The following is a 17,187-nucleotide window of genomic DNA, read 5'->3' on the forward strand; positions in this document are numbered from 1 at the left end:
GGCTGGCCTTCTTACTGCAGTGTCAACCAAATTTCACCTGTCCCTCTATTGCTTGGACAAAGAACAGTTGAAATAATAAAAATTATTTCAGGTGATTTAGTCATTCTTCAATTTTATCAGTGGAAGAATATATAGAGAAAACCACTTTGAAGTTGCCTTATTTCTAAAATGTTTCTAAATATATATTGCCATGGAGGGAGAAAAAAATAGATAATAATCTCACTACAGTAAGAAGTGGTAAAACACAAATTCATTAGGTACTATACTTTTTTTGTCTTTTATTTAAATGTCTTAAAACTTTTCATTATACACATCTTCCTCCCCTGAAAGGACAGGGAGTATATGTGCCACCCTTTAAAAAAAAAAGGGCAGGAATAACAAACATTGTGCTCTGTAAGTAAAAGACTCATATTTTTATAAACCTAAATTTGAGTCACCTTAAAACATAGTTTGTTTATCCAAAATAGAAATGATCATTGACGGTTTCTTTATTCAGGATATTCACATTTATACATTCTTATTTCTACTACATCTGCCATCCTTTGCACAAAATGTGTCTTGTAAGTTTGCCTTAGTATTTCTTAACTCATTTGAATGGAACTATAATGCCATCAAGAACTGATACAAACTAATAAGAAAAAAATAGTCTTCTAATTGCAGGGGAGAATAGAAACACTAGCAAAAATATGAGTTGAAATTATTAGTGCATGAAGCACAAAGGTGATGTTGATCAGCTGTCAGGCATCCAATTTCACACTGCTACACTACATTCTTTGGTAAATTAATGGTAGAAAGAACCTACTGACCAGAAGCAATCTAACACAGTCAAACAGAAGTCTGTTTAACAGATGCTGGTTTCTTAGAAAATGCTAATAACATTGCCATGTGTTAAGTTTTTGCAGAGTCAGGAGCTAACATGATTACACTCCCATGGGTCACCACATGTCCTTGCCATCATCATCGTTTCCTGCAGAAATAAAATGCCTAAGGGTTGCCACAGGCTGACAGACATAGCATGCCAAATTATACACTCCGTCTCACCATCTGCCAGACCTCAGATTAGGATGCCACAGCCCTGAAGACAAAGAAGTCTTTGGATTCTGAGGACTTTAGAGAAGACAGGTATTTTCTGATCTACTATCTGGAATCATTTTTATGGAACTAACAATAAAGTACATATAACAGGATATGAGTGCCAGTGAAATCCTAATTAGGGGGAATATCTAAAAGCCCAGCCATGAAGAGCTTAGTAATGGAAGGGAGTCTGAATTCAGATCGTGGCATTTGTTCTATTCTCATTTTTAATTAGCATCAAGGAGTTTAATTAGAAGTATGGCATATGAGAATCACAGGGAATGCAAAAGCTAGAAGAGACCAGAGATTTTCCTGGTACATCTGCTTCATTTTTCCCAGTAAATCAGGGAATATGTGGCGAAAGATGGGCGTAACATATGTGGAGTCCAGAAGGAAACATGCATGTTTGTAGGCCTGCTCAAAAAATGCACATACACATAGAGGACATTTATTAAACACGTCTTTCTTTCATTCAAGGATCATCTGCCTGCAGATAGTGGTCAATACTAAGAAAGGAAATCACGCAAATGACAAAGATCATTATTAGTGTTTTATGCTTTCTGACTTCTCAGTGCTTTTCTATAAAACATGATGCAGCAAAATGAACTGCTCCTCGTTATTTATTTATTCAGTGAATATTTTTGAGCAACATCTATGCACCAGACACTTAACACTGGGTGGGAAATATAACATTCAGGAGATAAGAGAATGGGTATCTTCTGCACCAGACAAAGAACTTTTACACTTAGATATCTAGAAATTCCCTTACTACATGTTCTACTTCAACTCATGTACCAGTTAAACTCAGTCCTATATCATGAAATCAGGTTCCTCCCAGTAACTGCTTACATGACAGTATTAATGAGTCAGTATACTCTTAAGCAAAGAGCACTAACCCAGGAATTAGGAGTCCTGTATTCTATTCCTAGTCTTGCTAGAACATTAGCTGAGAAGAGAAAATCTCTTAATATCAGTTCGTCTAAAAAATGAAATTGGTCAAGTTATAAAAGTTTAAAGACTTTTATATCTCCAGTATTTTTTGTTTTTATGAATTTGATATGTCTCTACCTACATGAGCCAGCACATCCACAGTGATTCAGGAATGTGAGGGCTTTAAGGAAAGACAGCTTGATAGGACTTCTCAGCATTTTCAGGTTCACATCCCTTGCTTAACTCTGACCATATTTCTTGTCTTTTATTTGGGGAGTATATGCTGAATAGTGTGTTCAGGAATATTTTGGTTTCAATTTCAGATCTTGGATTTTATTCCCTTATATCAAATGATGTCTTGAATGAGAAGGTACCTAATAGAATTGCTTTCATTATGAATTTTTCAAATGGAAAATTGAATGAATTTGCTAGATGGTCTTTAAAGGAGGTATAAAGAAGACAAACTTGAAAGCAATTTTTTATATATTTCTTATATTTCTAACTTATAAAGTAAAACCAAATATGAAATAGTTCCTAAAAGGTAAGGAATGAGCTCAGCAGAATTTACTGACAGTCTGCCTTGTACCCAGTCCTCTACTCAGCACTGTGGTAGAGACAATAATTATTAAGATCTATGTGGTAGAGACAATGATTATTGCTATCTGTATATGTTTATTGTATTTCAGACACTAAATTACTTATATGTATTAACTTATTTCATTCTTGCTATCTTATGAGTCTAGATGCCTTCAGTCGATATATATGAAGCAGATTGGAGTCATGGAAGGAATGCCCATTGAATATTATAAGACTTAGGAAATTACACTTAATTCACTTGGTTCTGGTATAAGCAATTCTCTATAGTAGGGTGGTTGGGTTTTTGCATCATTAAGAGAAAAAAAAACCAAAACACTGTATTAATAAATTAACCAATGTTTTCCTTTTACAGAGAAAGCTATAAACTGCATATGCTCAATGGATAACCTCAAATGTTTTATCTCCAATGCTTTTGAAGCTATTATGTTAGCTGACTGCTATATTTTGGGTTTAGGAGCAAATAATGGTATCATTAGTAGAAGAAATATTCATGCTGATGAAGAAAATAAATACAAGTTGTAGACTTTTTTTCATAGAAAGGATTATAAAAAGAGTTTGTCAAATTTATGACACAAAGAGAACACAGGAAAAAAATGTTATTATTCAGTACATTTCCAGTTTAAAGAGTAAAAAAACCTGTTCAGAAGTATGAAAATAATTTCAGAAAAAAATAGTACTGAATAGAAGATTATAATAGAGACATTGGAAAAAAATTACGGTCAGGAATAATACTTAAGTGATCTATTTTTTTAAAGAAATACAGCTTTAAGAGTTCTATAACTTAAGCTGACTAATTAAAAAATCTTACAGAAAAATCAACCAGCATTCATTAAAAGCTGAGTTAACATCACAAAATTTGTGGAAGAGGTGATTGAATAATTGGTTACATGAAGAGCACAAAGGAGGAAATAGAGAATTTTCTCCATTAAAAATTAATATAACAGGATGACATAAATATAACAAGAACAGGGGAGAAAAAAGAAAGAACAGGGAGGATACAAAGTAAAGAAATTGAAATATATTGTAGACTAGGCATTTATTTTAGCTAAAAATGAAATGTGTCAAGTTCTAAATTATTGTATAATAAAATATTTCAAAATAGTTTTTAATGAAGTCTCTCCAATGTCTCTAAAATTATTATAAATGCAGTATAGATATAAATAAATACAGTTAAGCAACAAAAGAGTATGTAAATGATTTGCCATCAGAACATTTGGCTGCCAATTTTTTTCTAGCCTATAAAAAAATAGGTTTGATGATCATTTTTCCCAGTAAAATGGAAAATTGGTTACAACTATTAATAACCCATACATATTCATTAGCTCAGGCTGTGATAACAAAAGGAATAGACCAGGGAGTTTAAACATCAGAAATTTATTTCTCACAGTTCTGAGGGCTGAAAAATCCCATATCAAGAAGCTGGTTCATTTGGTTTCTTGTGAGAGACAGCAACCTCCTCCCAGTGTCCCCAGACAGCAGAGAGGGAGATCTCTGGTGTCTTATCAGATTAGGGTCCCATTCTTATGATTTCATCAAATCTTCATCACCTCCTCACAAGTATTTCCCCTTTCCAAATACAGCCAAATTGGGGATTAAGGCTTCAACATGAATTGCCTGAATTGCCAAGTGGGGGTGGAGGGTGCACAATTCAGTCCACAGCAATTTGGAATTGTATCAGATGACTTGCTATCACATGTCACATGTCCATGCCTCCTTTTCCATTTTTGCCATTAAATCTTTTGATAAATGAAAAGTCAGAAGTTACCTAGTTGTTCAAGTAAAACTAAATATTAGGAGGAGGAGTATACAGGGAAAAGTGAGTTTGCTTATCAATTTGATTTTTTTCAATCTCACTGTAAAAATCTAACTATTTATTTTTAAATACATAAAATGAAAATGGCATAAAAGCATTATTTACTATTTTGTCCTGAAGTAGACCACCATGATTCACGCACAGATGAAGAACAAGCTATGATGTGGCCCAGATAATGACATTCTGAGGGCACTAGCTCCTATGACAATGCTACTTCCCAGTCATAGAAAGATACCATAAGTCGGGCATCTAACCTTGTATAATGCAGACAAAAGCTGACCCAGAACTAATGTGACAATTTTAAATGAAGCAGACCATATCACTCCGGGAAAGGTTCTCTAAAATCTCATCAGCTGAGAGAAAAGAATGGGCCCAGAAATCTGGAGGACACACCTACTTGAACACAGAGGAGAAAAACTTATTTACCAATTCTAACAAGGTTATCACCATGTCTTCTCCAGCCCAATTTAAGTTTCAAATATATCCCAGTTTCTACTCCTGCCCTTTTAAAACCAGGTGCCAAAAAGCTGCCAGAGTGATCTATTAAAAATGGAAATCAGGTCACATGCCTTTTCTGCTTTAACCTTTCCAGCGACTTCTCATAAAATGAAAACTGTTGAACCTGATTTATGAAAGTCTATATGAACTGGCATCTGCCTACTTCCTACTGAGCTTTTGTCTTGTCACTGCTCCTCACCCACTATACTCAGAAGGCCACAATGGCCTTCTTAGTGTCTTTAATCCACCAAATTCATGTGTATCACACTCTTGCTGAAGGACATTTGCAATAGATTTTTCTTATTATTATTATTTTTATTTTTAATGGTCTTCTTTCTGCTTCTGTCTTTAACTGATAACTTCTTATCAGGCCAATCTCAGCTTAAATGTCAGCTTCAGAGAGGTATTTTCTGACCAACAAAACTAAAGCACCAGACAACTTTATGTTATATTACCATTTTAGCCCTCTGCATGAGGTTAGCACTTTCTGAAGGGTTATCATTGGTGTATTAATCATCTGTATTTGTCAGCTTTGCTGTGGTAACAATCACATGTCACAAAGGCTTATAACAACACAGGTTTCATTCTCTCTCACATTGCATGGATGCTGCTGGAAGCCGCAGCTATGTTCCAGGCTCAGGCTCTGTGCGGGTCTGTGGCTAGAATATAGGTTTGTCTCACCAGTTATTTCATCCCATCCCTCAAGTTGAAATCATCTTACTTATGCAGACATATATATTATGTAACAGGAGAGATGTGTAACATTTAAAACTTCTTTGGACATGCTATACACCATGTCCACTCACATTCCATTGTACAGAACAAATCATACAGACAAGACCAAAATTGATTATATATATAATGTGTGTGTGTGTGTATATATATATGTATATTCTTCCCATGGGGACATGGACAAATCGCATGGCATTAAGTAGGAAAGTATAATCCTCTTAAAAGGAAGAGAGGAATGAAAAAAATGCAAACAATAATGTGATCTAACAACAAATATTTTAGCCATTTGAATCAGAGACAATTTTATCTTGATCATTGTTCCAAATTCAGAACCCAGCAGTGTCTGACATACTTTAATAAATACACATATGTGGAATCAATAATGAGTGAATGCATGAATATCTGCACTTTCATCATCCTATAGTCCATCAGCCCATCATGCCATTGCCAATGAGCTAAGGGTCTAGAGTGGCTTCATGTTCTGCCTCACTGACAGTGAATTGTTACCCCAAATGGAGGGTAAAAATGAGTATGGGGGATAGATTCCAAGATGAGAAAGTCAACTAACATTGTTGTCATTTTATTGTATATTAAATGACAGTTATAATGTGGTAAACTGTCAAATAGGCTTTAAAAACCTACTCTCTACAATTTTTTCTGCATTAATTGAACAACCAGGACTATGGTGATAACCATGTATCACCAAATTCTTACTGTATCTCAGATACTATGCTAAGAAAGTTTTGTATGTTGTCTTCATAACGATCATTTGAGATGTGTTATCCCCATTTGAGAGAAAAATAACTAAGCCAGTTGTACACACTGATGATAATATGAAACAGAATTGAGACTTGAACATAGATCTGATTACAAAAGAGTCCATGTTCACTAAGTTCACCACTTACTCATAAAGAAATGTTAAGCTTATAAAAAAAGAATATAAACAAAGATGCTGATTATTTTTAACAGAGAGGATAATGACTATATAACGTTAACAAGAATTAAGAATTTATTTCTAATACCTCCTTGTTATAACCAGCTTGTCTTACTTGTGAACACAGTGACTGAATATATAATTATGCTTGAAAAACAACCTTGGGCCAAGTCATCACCTACCATTTGTTAGGTCTTGCGTCCTGCCCAAAAAAAAAAAGACAAAAACAAAAGCACAAACAAAAAACCTACCTACCTCTGAATGACATATATTTGATTAACTATACACTTCAGAACCAAAAGTGAATTAATTAAAGACAAAAGAAAACAAGGAAAAACAAACAGAAAGGAAAAGATGAACACAAAGCATTCTAAAGAAATTTTCAAATCTCACCCCACCATTGCAAAAAGCAAACGAGTAAAATATCTGAATGCTTTTAGTTGCTGCCTGGAAATAGTATGTAGCCTGGCTTTAAACTATTTAATATTTATATTATATAAAAATCAGAACCAACTCCTTCTTCAGATTACTTGTAAAAAAGTTTGTTGTAAACTAGGTTATCCACAAATTTTTTTTACACTTTTGAATACAGAGAGACAGGCACACAACTTTTCTTGTGATTTCTATGTGGCTTATATCTATTAATATTAAACTTATTTCTCTGACTTCTCATTTCAACATTCTTTGTCATGTATTAAATAAGAAAAGTGAAGGGTTTCTTCTTACTCCTCTCTCTTTGGTTGAAATTTGTATTGAAAGAAAATGTTTTGCTGACTGAAATAATGGAGATTACTGATTTATGGGAGAGCAGTACTTCTGTTTAAATTAGGAATCCTAGCAAAAAAATTTTCTATGATTTTGTAAGTAGAGGAGGAAATGCATCGTGCTGGAGGGTGTCGGGTCCAGTAACTCCCTACTGTGTGTTGGTTAGTTATGATTTCAAATGAACTTGCTCATGAGTTAAGTAAAGTTGTTCTGATCTACTTATTTATGACTTAAGTGAAATTGTTTTGATCTATGGGTGAATTTGGGATGATGTGTGAACATGACACTGGCAGAATGGTTGTGCTACTGACTGCTTGCTACTGACTGCTTATTGATACAAACATATGGAGAAGAGACTGTGACAATGAAATTTTAAACTAAAAACCAAGAATTTCTGAGGACTTACCAAGTATGTTCTCTCTGGGCAAAGCTACACTTTGGTGATCTAAATAGTTCTCTGAAGGTCTTGAGACACTTGCTCATGCCATGACCAGTCCACACTTGATTAGCAGTGGTGCAAACCATCTTTGGAGTAATAAACTTCACAGCAGTCCCCCAGACTTGCCTACAACCCTGGGACCATCACTGCTAGCTACATGCCCCAGCAGCAGGGTACCTAAGCCAGCAGGGTTACCAGCATTTAGTTAGAAGGACTGGCTCTACCAAAAACCAACTTATAGGAAGATGCACCTTAACTAAATTTGGACCTTCTTTCTTTCATCTCCCCTTGGCCTCCAATAATAGTGTAATTAATCTATCATTGTTTGGACTATGTTATTTCCTTATTGTCTTATTAAGAGACATTATCCCATATGCTATTGTCTTGTGAAACATTATTATTATAAATTATAATTCCCACAGTGAACCTGTGTTAAATAAATTATTGGCAAAGACAAATCTCCATGTCTGAGCATAATTTGCCCTGAATAAAACTCTCCCTTCATATGTGACAAGTAAAAATCACTTGGTAATTCCCTGCTGATTTAAATATTTAATAATTTTATTTTTCTATTTTGTCTGTTTACTCACAGATGTTTGTAAGCAGACACAACATTTTTCAAAAAAATATTACCGTTTTTGAAAAAACTTCAATTTTTTTCTCAATGATGCTTTTTCACATTTACATGGATAAATATAAAGGGAGGGAGAAGAGAAACAGACATTTCTGAGTTCATGTTATAGGCTAGGCACTTTTGCATATCCTGTATCATTTAATCTTCAAAAAAATTCTCAAGGGAAGGTTACTTTTAGCTTCATTTTTTTTGCAGTTGAAGAAAATGAGGCTCAGGGAAATAATGTTATGGGAATACAATAACACAAGACTAATCAAGTACCCACATTTCCTGTTGATGAGCATTTCCATGGCCTTTGGAGAAATGAGTCAGTAACTGATTTTAGCCCTTGCTCCAAATCATCTGTGCCACAACAACACAGCTTATGGTAAGGTGATCATAGATAACAAAATTGTGTCTTTTCAATGTCGTAGAGAAAATCTCTCTAGATTGCAGTAAAAATACATTAGCTCCCTTTCACCAAAGAAATACAGCTCATAAGCATGGCAAAGAAATAAATGAGTAAAGAAAATAGCATTCTGGGAGTATTCAAATCAATTGGAAATGTTTCAGACAATTTTTGAAAATGTGTAACAGCTGTAATAAAAATGTCCATTAGCTTTACAGAACATTTCCCTGTTTATGTCAATCTTAATAAGTGATCAAGAAAGTAGAGCAGATTAGGAAGAGAGGGTAAGTAGCACTTTTATCACTGCTGACGGGTCGTAGAGAAGTTACGATGATGTACTCTAGAAGGCCTGGAGTAGAGTAAGAAACTGAGCAAGACTGAAGTCATATGATACTAGGCTTGCTGAAGTGACGTGTAACAAACAGAATGCCAACTCATTTTAATGCCCAAGCATTGGCATTTAAATGTGCTATATATACAGATGCAAGGAAGAGAATTTCTGCAATATTTTTTAACTTATATAAAGGAGAATCTTTCACTGATGAAATCAAATTAGAACATCTTATTCCTATATCTTCAGAAGTGAAGCAGGTGGGAAAGCTACGATTTTTTTTTCCCCAGTTTTCCTAGGCCTTCCAAATAAGAGGCAGCATTATGAATATCCCATTGAAGCTTGGCTTTTGGGTTTTTAGCATAGTTAATATTCCTGCAACATTAACACTAAACTTTGGAACATGAGGCTAGCTAGACTTACCATACTAGTGTATCTTGAATAACATTGTCTACACAAAGATCCTAACATATCCCTTTTTTGTTCTAGACCTGCTTTTAGACTTTTAATGATAATCATTCAAAAATATTTAACTTATTTACCATCACTTGATTCATTTGCCTCTTCAATTATATGCAGTTTTGTTTCCACTGAAGTTCACTTTAAATACCACTTTCATTCATTCATTCATTGGGAACTTGTGACCTATGACAGGAGATAAGTTTATAATTAAATATAAGGTTATAAGTGTAGATGAAAGAGAGAAATTGTGTGCTATCTGAATGCAGACAGAAGAATCTTTGCCAAAGTGAGTGATTAGGAATGGCATTGGCAAGGAAGTGGTGTTTGAACTGAAGAGGTGATGTGAAATGTCAATGATGGAAAAAAGAGAGTGTTGCATACACAGGCTCAGAGAAGAAATATGATGAAAATGTGCCTATCAATCATCTACTGGGCTTGGTCTGAAATGAGAGAACAATGAGAGATAATGAGATGAGTAAGAATTGCAGATTGTGGAGAGCTGAAATCCCCAATTGTATCTCTAAGACATTAGTTTTTATCATGTAGGATTTGAAGCAGGAAAACAATGTATTTCTGGGTTTTTGTAAAGTCTTTGAGTACAAAAGTAGATTGGCTAATTCTTTCATTCAGCAACAAAAATATAATTATACTTTCTTATATGGATCAGATATAGAGAGAAACACAAAACAGATGCTTCAGAGTGATCACACAGGAACCTGTAAACTCTTGCAATGACTATTAAATATTTCCTAGAAAGAATTAATAGGAACTTAGACATATGATATAGCTTTGAATACTAAGCATAGTGGAGTCACTTGGACAAAGGAACAAGATAGGAGACCCATTATAACTTAAAGTGATAAGAATATATGCTTAGGTGATAGCAAATAAAACATATCAATGAAAAATTTCATGAGATGTCAATTGGCAGATCCTAAAAAATGATAATATGTATCAAAACTGATTCTGAAGTTTTCAGTTTAGGTCAGTGTGTATGTACTTTGGTTTTAGAAATTTGACAAATTCACTTTTCAGTTATTACATAGTCATAAACAGGTAGAAAAGAGTTAAGATAGACATAGCTGGAAACAACAAAGGCAGATGAAGAAAAATAATTTTATTTACTCATGTAAAGCTGGTATCTGAGGATGGTGAAGTAGATTAGATATCCAAGGAATAAGCTTTAGAAAGATTAAGAAAGATGACCAAGGATAGACTCAAGATTACATATATTTAGATGGCAAGAACATGAAAAAGATTAAGCTAAAGAGAGACAAAGGAACCATCCCATGACAACATTAACTGTTACTTGAAATAAAGTTTCAAAGAGAAAAGTTGAAGAGGAAAGTGACATATAATCACCAGAGTGAAATTATGCAGAGATCAGGCAAGTGAAAGATATGAAAAGGATTTGAATATTAGTTGATCATTGGGAATTTTGAGAATACAGCATTAGTGATATGAAAGGAAAAAAAGCTTTATTTCAAAAGGTTCCAATTTGTGTATAGTGAGATTGTGGAGTCAATAAATATAGGTATCCCTTCAAAAAATGTGACAGTACAGCAGAAACTGGAGACTAATAACTTGAGTTGTAGTGAAATTCCTGATTGAAGAAAGTATGACTTTCTGAGTACAGAAGGTACCTAACCAAATTAGTCATTGAGGAATAAAGAACCAATCACAGAGCGAAACATTCAAGAAACAAAACAAAACAAAATAACACAATTTAAATTCCAAGGAAAAGCTTTGGTTTCTCTGTAGTGGGAAATGCATTTTCTTTTTTTTTTAATTTTTTTATTTTTTTTTACTTTCTTTTATTATTTTATTTTGGTATCACTAATCTACAATTACATGAAGGACATTATGTTTACTAGGCTCCCCCCTTCACCAAGTCCTCCCCACATCCCTGTTCACAGTTACTGTCCTTCAACATAGTAAGATGCTGTAGGATCACTACTTGTCTTCTCTGTGTTGCACAGCCCTTCCCGTGCCCCCCCCAACACTATACATGCTAATCATAATGCCCCCTTTCTTTTCTTCCTGCCCTTATCCCTCCCGCGGGAAATGCATTTTCAAGTTAGTAAGAGAGAGAGAGAGAGAGAGAGAGAGAAAAAAAAAAGCAGTCTGTAGAGGAATGAGGAGGCAGTTGAAATTGCATAAGCAGAACTTAAAATTTCCTATATTGGCGAATTTTGTTACTTTCTTGGAGAAAAGAGTTCACGTTGGAAACCATGTGTATAGCATGCCTGATGAGCAGTGAGGAGAAGGAGACAAGTGACCTGCTGGCAAGGACTGGAGGGATGGCACACTGCCCTGATGGGAAAGAAGAAGATAGACGTTAGGAAGCAGGGATTTCCACAACAGAGCTGCTCTGAATGATAAACAGCACATAATATAAATACGCCAAAGAACAGATACTGTAATGAAGGAAACCATCACTGTGATAGTCCAGAAATGAAGATGCATCCTGTTCATCAATAAGGGCTTTCAGAGGGGCTGAGGATGATGAAAAAGAGCTAGAAAAAAAAGATTATGTGACTCAGGTGATGAAGTTATTATTTTTTTAAATGTTAGAATGTGTCCTTAAATAGGTGAGTCATAAAATTTGGTGTGCCTAGTAATCTAGGAAAATATTAAAGATCTGGCTATACATTAAAGATCCTAGGTTTCAGGCAGAAATTTAGCACTTATATTTTGACTAATCTCTCCCATTACTCTACAAATTGAGATCATCATCCTACATTTAATATGTAAGTACATGGAATAAATGATAAGGGAGGAAATACTGAAAGTGTAAAAATAGACAAAAAAATTTTAAAGAGTTTAAAAGAAAATTTCCAATACTTCTTAAGAACAAGGAGGGAAATTTTTCTGAAGGGTCATGTGATATACCAAAAATACAGCCTCAACCTTGGATTCTGAGTAGTCCTGTGTGGGTGTGAGAGCTGAGGTCTTCCATCAGCTGTATAACCCATCAAACCTCACTGCACAGAGACTTCCTCAGGGGCCATTGTTGAACATTTCTTTGGTCTTTACCAGTTCTTAGCAAATTGCAGAAAATGAAGAAACATGTGTTTAATGGAACTGCAACCTTCCACAATGACTTCAACCAGATGACTGAAGCTAGTTGTTTGGCTAGAATTGTGATCATTGGAAGAGATATTTCACTTGCCTTGCTGCACATACAAACAAAACCCTGAATTTTATTTCAGTCATAAAATTAATAATCAAGGTTACTACCAATTGCTAGTGATGAGGAAAGCAAGTTATTTAACAATGGACTATTTTTGTTTCTGGAAAGTATCCAGAATAGACGTTTAGCTCATACATTTAAGAAAACTATTTACTAATGATTCTTGGATAACTAACTTGGAAAATACCAGTAAAATACCTCAAGGTGAGATGTTATGAGCCTTTTACTTAAACAAATAAAGATTGCCTCATGAAGGACAAATGAACAGGTTCTTGAGAGAGGTTTTAGTATAATGGTTTGTGTAAGTTGAGCAGAAAGGAGAAAGTATGTGGAACATTTTAGGAGCTATGAAAGCCCCAGCCCTGAGAAGCTACAGGCAGCAGGCTAAGGAAATAAAGAGATGGGAGGGAAGCAGGAATCAGACTAGAAGTCCTGGGAACTGAAATGGGCAATTAACTTTAAGACTGCAATTATGTCTGGCATTCAATTTTGTAACTTTCTTTTCTATACTGTAAATTTCCTATACTATCCTCCAAGTAGTTTTGAGTTACCTCTGTCTTAGGGAATAAAGAAAGGGGCTGTGTCCAGTTTTACAGGTAAAGAATGGGCAAAGAAACCACAAAGGCATAGCTGGAGCTAACGGAGATGGTTAGAAATAATGAACATCTGGAAACAAGAATTCAGAGGGAGATGTGACAAGTAACAACTAAGACATTGAAGTGCCCCTGAGGGTTCTCAGAGATATTCCGAAGGATAGTTTCTCATGTAACGGATTGGGGGCTTTGGTTAATTCATATATTTAGAGACAAGGGGTGCAGAAACTTTGGGATATGGGATTGCATGTTTTAGAATGTCAGTGGAAACTATCACTTTCAATGTACTGCAACATACATAATTTACATAAATTAAAACACTACACCTAACAAGAAGTCCAATAGTACTTCAAAAGTGAAAGTTTATCTGACTTATTTTCTCCTGTTTTTATTTCCCTCCAGTGGCTGACTTATTAGAGACAATTTTGTATAACCCGATTTCCTTCTTCCCATTCTAACTCCCTTGTAGCAAAATTCCCAAAAGGATATCACCAGAAGAACTTTACAATTTAAGTCTAGTGACCGAAACAGATTAAAATACACATAAAAAAACACCTTTCTATTTTAAACATTTCCTAGTTAGGATAATGTGCCTCTCAGCAAGCTACTAAAATATATTAATGTATATTAAAACTACTAATTAATCTTGAAAAATGTGTTAGGATGTAATTGGGAAGTTTTAACAACTTAAATAAGCTTCTCAGATAACTTGTTTTAACAGGGAAAATTTCCCAGAAGAAGATATTCTTAGTTATTAGATAATATTACACAGTCAAAATTCTCTCCCTATGTATGTATGAATCAATCCATCCTGGTGAGTATATTTGTATACATGTGTGTAAACATGCACACTGATCAAATCTAAATTATTTGGGTGGAAAATTTATGTTAAATAATTGTACTCAGTGAATATAATTTGATAATGTTATAAAAAAAACAGAACATTTGGAAAGTTAAACACATTACTTTTTATATTTCATCCTATATACAAGTTTATACATAGAGATCTTTCTAAAACTTCGTATGTAAGGTTTTTCTTCCTATACTTTCTGTAAGGAATTGCAGCAAAGACTTGATTAATCCTTTCCTGTTTCCTTGTTTTGTTTTGTTTTTTTGCCTTTACCATTTTCTGAACACTGGAGACTTATTTTTGCCTTTGTTTCACCCTAATACTGATTCTCCTCCATTTCTTCCACCCTCTCTCCATCCTCCCCCCACCTCTCACATAAGGGAAATATGTTACTTTTTATTTTAATCTAATTCTAGAATATACACACATAACTAAGTGTGGGGGACTGAGCGTGACATCAAAAATAATTAAAATGCACTAGTATTGCTTTGCAGTGGGCTCGATTTTTGTATGACTGAGACCAAAGTCATGACTAGCCCTATAGAATTTTGTTTAAAGGTATTTAATCTCCTACTGTAACATTTTAATATGTCTCCCTATTCCAGTATCCTTTGCCAATGAGCTATCCTTTGGATTCCTCAAATTCAATTTTACTCAGCAAATTTTGCTTGACGTGGTGTCCTATTCTTTTATTTTATTGAAGTTATATTGCTAAAATGATCATGTAATATAACCTCTCCTATATTTTAACTAGGAATTTCAAAAGACAATCATGTCACATGCACCCACACTATTCATCCATTTATTCATTTTTTTATCCATTAATTTAAAAAGTACAAGTTTAATGCCCCTTGTGTGCCAGAATTTACATTGTATTTAGGGGCAACCAAAACAAATCTTTTCTACTCTATTTAATGGAAACTTTAAGAATCTAAGCATGAAATTCCAGTTGGAGCATATATGAAAATCTAAGCAAAAATATCCCTTTCCATCTCCTAGCCTGTTTTGCCAAGATTAATTTTTCATATTCTGACCACCTGAACTGCAACTTTCATGGCACCCATTGTCAATACTAAAAGTTACCTGTTGTTACAAGTGATACCTGTGGGATTACCACATTGCTGTTTTCTTGTTGGGCAAATAAATTATCTTTATGTATCTAGGTGGTTGTGTTTGTATATCAACTAGATTTTTCAATAGCCCTCTGCCTGACTCTGGGCACTTTTCCCATCACTTATGACACAAAATGCCAAGATCTCACTCTTTGTAGGACATACATTGACCAGTCCAGACTCACAATCAGAACATATCTACAAGACTCACAGAAATTGTATGAAGTATATTTAGATGGAGTTACTGCTTCCATGGTGTCATGTTATACCCATATGTTTATTTTCTACCTTGAGTTTTGGGATTCATCTGTAACAGCAGTCATACAATAGGCTTAAGCTGCTTAACAACCATTATGTAATTACAGATTGGACCAATATCTCTGACAATGTATTCTTCTACCTACAAAATTTACATACACATAGGAAGTGAGAATCATAATCTTATTCAACATTTTTCCCAGAAAACTCCCAGCATCCTTCACTAAGTATTGACTAACACTATTCTTCAGTTGATGGAGATTTGCAGTAGCTTTGGCCACTAACCTCTTTCTCTCACTTACATTATGTAAATGCCAATTTGAAAGAAGTGTAAGAAAACATTTACCAGGGACTCTGAGAAAGATGACATATTATAACCTAGGCAAATAAGCACCAAAATAATTCCCTGAACTTTGTTTATTGTAAGGGAAATATTATGATGATATGCAAATGATCTCTAATACTTATAATTATATTATACATAGAATAAAGAAAAGTGGGATATTTAGAAATTAATTTGTTAAATTTGATTTTTTAGCAAGCTAATTCAAACTTCATTTTTGAAGTATACTTTGGAATATCATGCAATTTGTTTATCTACAAGAATAAGTTTAGATCTGTACCACATCTTATTATCTCCTGTGTATCAAAGTAGCATAATTATTTTAGAAAAAATACTAGAAAAAATTCAACAAAAGAACAGTTGATACTTAAGGTTCTACTGAGTAGTATTATCACTGGCAAAGTTCATGTGGTTATTTCACAAGTCATTTATCTGTTCATTTTTATGTAGTTTGAGATCACCATCTGTATCTACATTTTTGTATTTCCTTTAAATCATATTATAAGCTACTACATTTCTTATAAAGATTGCTTGATCATGATATACCTCCTCATTACATGGTTATATTTAAGATCCAATTCATAATGGATCTTCATTAATTAAAACTACCTTTCATTAATAGAAACTATTTTAGAAATATACAAATTCTTTAACAATTAAACTAATTGCTTAAATAAAGTATATGTTAATGAGACATTTACTAATACTGAATTCCTCAGTTAAGTAGTTGAAACTTAATTCTTACCAAAAGCCAATGACATATAACTTATTTTTATAACTAATGTATTTCAATGCTTTAATCTAATTGGATAATAACTGTGTTAACCTTGACACTGTGAGCGTTAGAAATAAATGTATATGCAAACAAACAGTTTAGTGTAGTATCTGCAACATGTCTCAATAACAAGGTTAAATAAAAAAATTCAAAATTCAAAAATGCAAACATCCTAGCCATTTTGATTGGGCATAATGAAGCTGATAGAATACAGTGTAAACTGCCTCTTCACCTCACTGTGATTCAGATCACTTTTTTGCAAAGTAGGCATAATAGTAATAATATTCACTTTCAAAACCATAGGTTTTGTGATTTTTATCCTACTAGCAGGCTAACTAGTTATTCTGTCATTGTTCTGTGGATCCCATTAGAAGACTTAAAACGTCTAGCTTGTGGTCAAGACATAGTTCATTACTGACAGCAGCAGCAGAAGCTAGGTCATAAGCATTTTTGTGCTGGTTCTCTG

Source organism: Manis javanica, chromosome 5, assembly GCF_040802235.1.
Source record: "Manis javanica isolate MJ-LG chromosome 5, MJ_LKY, whole genome shotgun sequence".
NCBI classification, from domain to species: Eukaryota; Metazoa; Chordata; class Mammalia; order Pholidota; family Manidae; genus Manis; species Manis javanica.